General features: G+C 37.7%; 1 non-coding gene across 1 annotated transcript; it reads left to right on the top strand.

Annotated features, from left to right (window-relative positions):
* Nucleotides 1-1,807: 1,807 nt before the first annotated feature.
* TRNAV-CAC (transfer RNA valine (anticodon CAC)) lies at nt 1,808-1,883 on the top strand. The gene has a single exon. It is a non-coding gene; the product is annotated as a tRNA-Val (tRNA).
* Nucleotides 1,884-6,818: the final 4,935 nt, after the last annotated feature.

Raw genomic sequence — 6,818 nt, 5'->3', positions numbered from 1 at the left:
ACATACAGATCAATGGAACAGAACAGCAAACCCAGAAATAAACCCACACTTTTATGATCAATTGATATTTGACAAAGGAGGTAAGAGTATACAATGGTGTAAAGGCAATCTCTTCAATAAATGATGTTGGGAAAATTGCACAGGAACATGCAAAATATGGAACTAGACCACCAACTTACACCATTCCCAAAAATAAACTCAAAATGGATAAAAGACTTAAATATAAGTTGCAAAACCAAAACCACCTTGGAAGAAAATAGAGGCAGTAAACTCTCTGATATCCCTCGTAGCAATATTTGTGCCAATTTATCTCCCCGGGTAAGTGAAGTAAAGGACCAAATAAACAAATGGGATTATATCAAACTAAAAAGCTTTTGCACAGCAAAAGACACCATGAACAAAATAAAAAGACAATCCACATAATGGGAGAACATATTCCCCAATATGTCTCATAAGGGTGTACTAACCAAAATTTATAAAGTACTTCTAACACTCAACACCAGGAAGGTAAACAATCCAATTAAAAATGGGCAAAAGAACTGAATAGACACTTCTCCAAAGAGAACATACAGATGGCCAATATGCATATGAAAAAATGTTCAACATCACTAATCAGAAAAGTACAAATTAAAACCATAATGATATATCACCTCATATCTGTGATAAGGGCACTCATTAACAAATCAACACATAATAAATGCTGGCGAGGGTGTGGAGAAAAGGGAACCCTCCTGCACTGCTGGTGGGAATGCAGACTTGTGCAGCCACTGTAAAGAACAATATGGTGTTTCCTCAAAAAAATTAAAAATGGAACTGCCTTTTGATCCAGGTATCCAGCTTTTAGGAATATATATTCAATAATATCTTAAGAATACCAAATCACTGTTTCAAAATAAGATATGCACCTTCATGTTTATTGCAGCATTGTTTATAATAACTTAGATCTGGAAACTACCCAAGTGTTCATCAGTGGACCAGTAGATTAAAATGTGGTACATATATACAATGGAATACTATATGTCCATGAAAAAGAAGGAAATCTTACTTTTTGCATTGGCAAGGTTGGACCTGGAGATTATTATTCTAAGTGAAATAAGTCAGTGAAGAAAGAATAAAACCATATGATCTCACTTATATGTGAAATCTAATGAACAAAGTGAACTGAGGAATGCAATAGAAGCATAAGTGGGGTCAAAGGAAGCAGATGGACAGCTGTTAGAGGAAAAAGGAATGAAGGGATGGGCATAGAGAAGAAGGGATTAGTGAATTTATATATGTATAACACATAGATACAGATAACAGGACAGCAAATCCCAGAGAGAAGGGGGTAGGGATATAGTGGGAGAGGGCAAAGGGGTGTAAATAGGGACAGGGTGGTGTAGGGTGAGGGTGTTATATTGAGTGGGACACTTGAATCCATGTTAATACAATAAATTAAAATTAATAAAAACTAAAAAAAGAAAAAAAGGAAAAGGAAGAAGAGAAAGAATCAGAGTCAATGAAAATTAAATTTTAAAAAGTCATTAAGTTATCATTGGAGAGGCGTTTCTTCAGAAAAAAATAACCACATATACCAGATGAAACAACCTCCAGGAAAAATTTACCACATCAGTAAAAATTAAATATCAAACACATCTATTTTAGAAAAAAGTCAACTAGGTACACAAGGGAAAAGAAGTCTACACCAACGCAGGTCAAAAGAAGAAAAACGAAAGCATTATCTGTAAAAACATAGTCCAGCCTCTAAATTTTCTTTTACACTAAGTATCAGATGTTGGAGGAGGATGTTTAAGATGCCTTGAGATAGGCCCTGGCCAGATTGCTCAGTGGTAGAGCATCGGCCTCACATGTGGAAGACCCAGGTTTGATTCCTGGCCAGGGCACACAGGAGAAGCACCCATCTCCTTTTCTACCCCTCCCCTTCTTCTTTCTATTTCTTGCTTCCTCTCCTGCAGTCAAGGTTCAATTGGAGCAAAGTTGGCCCCGGCGCTAGAATGGCTCCGGTTGCAACAGAGCAATGCTGTAGATGGGCAGAGCATTGCCCCCGCTGTGCTTGCCAGGTGGATCCCAGTTTGGCACATGTGAGAATCTGTCTCCCTGCCTCCCTGCTTCTCACTTCTAAACAATACAAAGAAAAGAAAAAAGAAAAGATGTGTTGAGACAATTTTTAGCTAAATGACCTTCCTTAGAAATATAACTGGTATTCAAATACAATAAGGATTCACTTACAGATTAGTTTAAAAAATGTTTAAAAGTTTTCAGTATATATTTCAGTAACATTCCAACTATCATATTTCCCAATTTATAAGACGCACCCTTTTTTAGAAAAATTTAAGGTCTAAAACCTGAGTGCGTCTTATACAGTGGTTGTAAATTTTTTTTACTTGCTTTTTCACATTTCTTTTAGTGCTCATTGTTATAGAATTTTTTACTTGTCTTGGGACAATTTGACACCAGCAGGAAGAGTAAAGAAACCTACTATAGGAAAGTTTGTGCCTTGGGATAATATCAAGATTGGGATTATTGGGCCTGACCAGGTGGTGGCGCAGTGAATAGAGCACTGGACTGGGATGTGGAGGACCCAGGTTCGAGACCCCAAGGTTGCCAGTTTGAGTGTGGGCTCATCTGGTTGGAGCAAAGCTCACCAGCTTGGACCCAATGTAGCTGGCTCAAGCAAGGGGTTACTCAGTCTGCTGTAGCCCCACAGTCAAGGCACATATAAGAAAGCAATTAATGAACAATTAAGGTGTCACAACGAAAAACTGATGATTGATGTTTCTCATCTCTCCGTTCCTGTCTGCCTGTCCCTATCTATCCCTCTCTCTGACTCTCTCTCTATCTCTGTAAAAAAAAAAAAAAAAAAAAAAGAAAAAAGATTGGGATTGGGATTATCGTCAAGTCATTTAAGAAGTGTGGCATTTTAAATGCCATAGATGAAACTGAGGACAAGGCAATATAGGAAGACAGTGATTTGTCATTAGACACAGATGAGGACAAGCTAATGGATGGGAGATTTGACAGTGTTGAGGAGTTGTATGAATTTTATGATGAATAAAACTTGAGTTCAATAACTTTATGTAATACATTTTTTTTCAAATTTCAGGCCCCAAAATTAAGGTGTGTCTTATACATAAGAGCATCTTATCCATGGGGAAATATGTTAATATAAAATCATTCTAAATAAAGTGCTTGTAATTAGAGATGTCAGGTATAAAAAACTATGACAACTAATACAAATTAAGCCTAAATCATTGTTCAAGAAGATTTATGAAATGTGAAATTAATTGCAGTAACCTTGGTGTCAATCATGTTACCTTATTAGTATGTGTTTTAATGTATGAATGGGCAGGGGAAAATGAAGAGATTTTAAATTTCTTATCATAAAAAAGAGAGGACAATATATATATATATATATTTCTTTTTTGGTATTTTTCTGAAATGAGAAGTGGAGGACAATAGACAGACTTCCGTATGTGCCCGAACAGGATCCACCCAACATGCCCACTAGGGGGTGATGCTATGCCCAGCTGAGGCATTGCTCCTTTGTGACCAGAGCCATTCTAGCACCTGAGGCGGAGGCCATGAGACATTCTCAGAGCCTGGGCTGGCTTTACTCCCATGGAGCCTTGGCTGTGGGAGGGAAAGAGTGAGAGAGAGAGAAAGGAGAGGAGGAGGGGTGGAGAAGCAGATGGGCGCTTCTCCTGTGTGCCCTGGTTGGGAATTGAACCTGGGACATCCACACGCCGGGCCAATACTCTACTACTGAGCCAACCGACCAGGGCCAAGGACACTATATTTTGATTCTAATACTACATGTTTAGTATTTTCAACTATCTTCAGGTTTGTTAATAAAGGAAATGTATTAGAACTTTCTACAGCAAGAACAGAGACCACAAAATCTCCTGTCTTAATAAAGGGGTTTGAAAGAGGGTGATTTAATGGATGTTGAATCTAGGATGAGATGTTTGAGGGCTGATCTTTGCAGGCAGGTGGGATTTGGTGGATACAGGGCTAAATTCATGGTCTCATAGCTTAGATTTGGGAGACACAACAATGCAAAGTCTTTAACCAAACATTTCAGATGTTTGTCTAGGTCAGCCGATTATGTTTCTGTTAAATTGATGGGCGTTTCCTGGAAGAAATAGTGAAGTTATATAGCAGTTTACAGCCTTATCTTTCATAAACCAAGTTTTTCTTTTCTTTTTTTAAGAGCAAATGACATAATCTTGTTACCATATGTAGTCTTCAGGCTTATCTAAGTTATATTGATGCCCGTGACCTCAATGGGGTTTTTAAAACTTTTTAAGTAACCTATAACAGCACTGTAAAATGATATTATAATGGCAGCAGATGAATATGTGTGTATATAACAAAACTATATATCTTAAGATATTAAAATGTATGTTAAAATATAAATTAATTGACAAAAGGACTCTCAGTTTGGGAAAAGGTAATAAATTTCAATGTGTACTATTTATAAACAATATACAAACATGAAACAAGTGGGCAGATGTTGAAATGGCAGATGCAAATCAAACTAGTCTATATTTATTTAAGGCAAAGTTGTCATCAAAGTAAGAATCCTGGAAGGGAAAAAAGATATATTATAAATAGAAAAAAACAGATGCCTTGATGATGAGATGACGTGCTTTATACAGTAAATAGCAGAGAAAAATAATATATAGAAACATAACTTTTAGGACTATGAGGAAATAATCAAAAGTATACATTTTAGTTGTTTAAAAATTCTAGTCTTTACAAGAATAAACAGACATATATCTATCAGTACATTTGCAGAATATAATATATGAAATAGTTAATTATTGTGGAAAAGGAGGTGTGTGTCCATTCAACAAGATCTCAAGCAAACTGTATAAATATGAAAGGTCCAATTACATAAGATATGTTTTCTGATTTGTGTGTGATATAGATGGGAATTATTGTCAAAGCTTTAAATGTTATCAATAAAAGCACAAATTCAACTACTTTTATTTTTTTTATTTTTTATTTTTTTGTATTTTTCTGAAGCTGGAAACGGGGAGAGACAGTCAGACAGACTCCCGCATGCGCCCGACCGGGATCCACCTGGCACGCCCACCAGGGGGCGACGCTCTGCCCACCAGGGGGCGATGCTCTGCCCCTCCCGGGCGTCACTCTGCCGTGACCAGAGTCACTCTAGCACCTGGGGCAGAGGCCAAGGAGCCATCCCCAGCCCCCAGGCCATCTTTGCTCCAATGGAGCCTTGGCTGCGGGAGGGGAAGAGAGAGACAGAGAGGAAGGAGGGGGGGAAGTGGAGAAGCAAATGGGCGCTTCTCCTATGTGCTCTGGCCGAGAATCGAACCTGGGTTCCCCGCACGCCAGGCTGACGCTCTACCGCTGAGCCAACCGGCCAGGGCCAAATTCAACTACTTTTAAATTTAAGTCAATAGAAAAATTTTCCAAACAGTTTTTAAGTCAAAGTAGAAATGAAAACCTGTAAAAAATTTAAATATGATAAGAACACAGCTTAGCAAAACCTAGGAGATGCCACCAAGCCTATTCATAGAAGCAAAGCAATAACTTTAAAAGCTTTCATTATAAAATAAGAAAGTAAATTAGCTAATCAATAGTTCAAGATATTGGACTGGAATACATTAAAAATAAAGCTAGGAAGAGCAAGAGAAAGAATATAATGACTATGAAATAGATAAATGGAAAATTAATTCTTATAAAGTATTTTCAATGAGTGCTATCTGTCAAGTATTTGCCAACTAGATATCACAGAGCATGTAAATTAATCCTCATACCTGCCCCATGGGCAATTCTTATATCATTTTATCAACTATTGTTACATTATTATGCCATTTTATAACTGGGGAATCAAAGCCTTATAGAAGTTAAATTTCTTGTGTTAGCATATGTACTTTACAGGTGGTGTGGTTGTAAGTTAATCACTGTTCTCTCTGATCCCAAAGTTCAATCCTTAATCAGTGTATTAGTTCCCTATTGCTGCTGTAATAGGTTATCACAAACTTGGTGGTATCCACAGCCCACATTTATTATCTTATTGCTTAGAGGGTTAGAAAGCTTAGAAGGGTCTCACTGGGCTGAACTCAAGGCATGGGCAGAGCTGTGTTTCTTCTGGAAGCTCTAGAGGACAATATATTTGTTTTTCTTTACCAGCTTCTAGGGCCTTCCTGCATTTCTTGGCAGATGAGACCTCCATCTTATAGCCAGCAATGCCTACTGAATTTTTGTCACATAGCAGTGCTCTGACGCTCTTCTCCCATCCTGCTCCTTTTATAAAGACCCTTTGGATTGTATTTGACCCACCCAGATAATCAAGGCAGGTTTTCTGAAAGTCACTGAATTCTATCTGCCATCTTAATTTCCTCTTGTCATGTTATGTAATATATTCACATATTCTGGAGATTAGGATGTAGACATTTTTGAAGGGCCTGCTGCAATAAGCATGCTTAAAATGTTACTCTTACAAGTACTGCCTCTTTGAATGCAAAATGTACAATTCTGGTGAGGAAAAAAATATACAGGGATTAGAAATGAAAATACCTAAATAAATTAATTAAAAGTGAGTTTGTGTTGTACGGGTGAGATTCTTTGCAGAAGATCTTCTTTTGAAGTTTCGTAGAAAGGTATTTAGTAAGGGATATACCTTGGTTATAGAGCCATAAGGAGGGCTGCAACAATACGGCCAAACATAGAATTGGCCAGAAGGAGCTACTTTACCTCTTAGTGTAGAGCTACCTGTAGCTGTTGCTGGCTCTGGATCACGTACTCTGCTTCTTTTTACTTTGGCGTATCAGTGTGCTTGGGCTGTC

Source organism: Saccopteryx leptura, chromosome 3, assembly GCF_036850995.1.
Source record: "Saccopteryx leptura isolate mSacLep1 chromosome 3, mSacLep1_pri_phased_curated, whole genome shotgun sequence".
Classification (NCBI taxonomy): Eukaryota; Metazoa; Chordata; class Mammalia; order Chiroptera; family Emballonuridae; genus Saccopteryx; species Saccopteryx leptura.
Note: the sequence above shows the minus strand (reverse complement) of the source record. Positions and strands in the feature narration are given on the sequence as shown.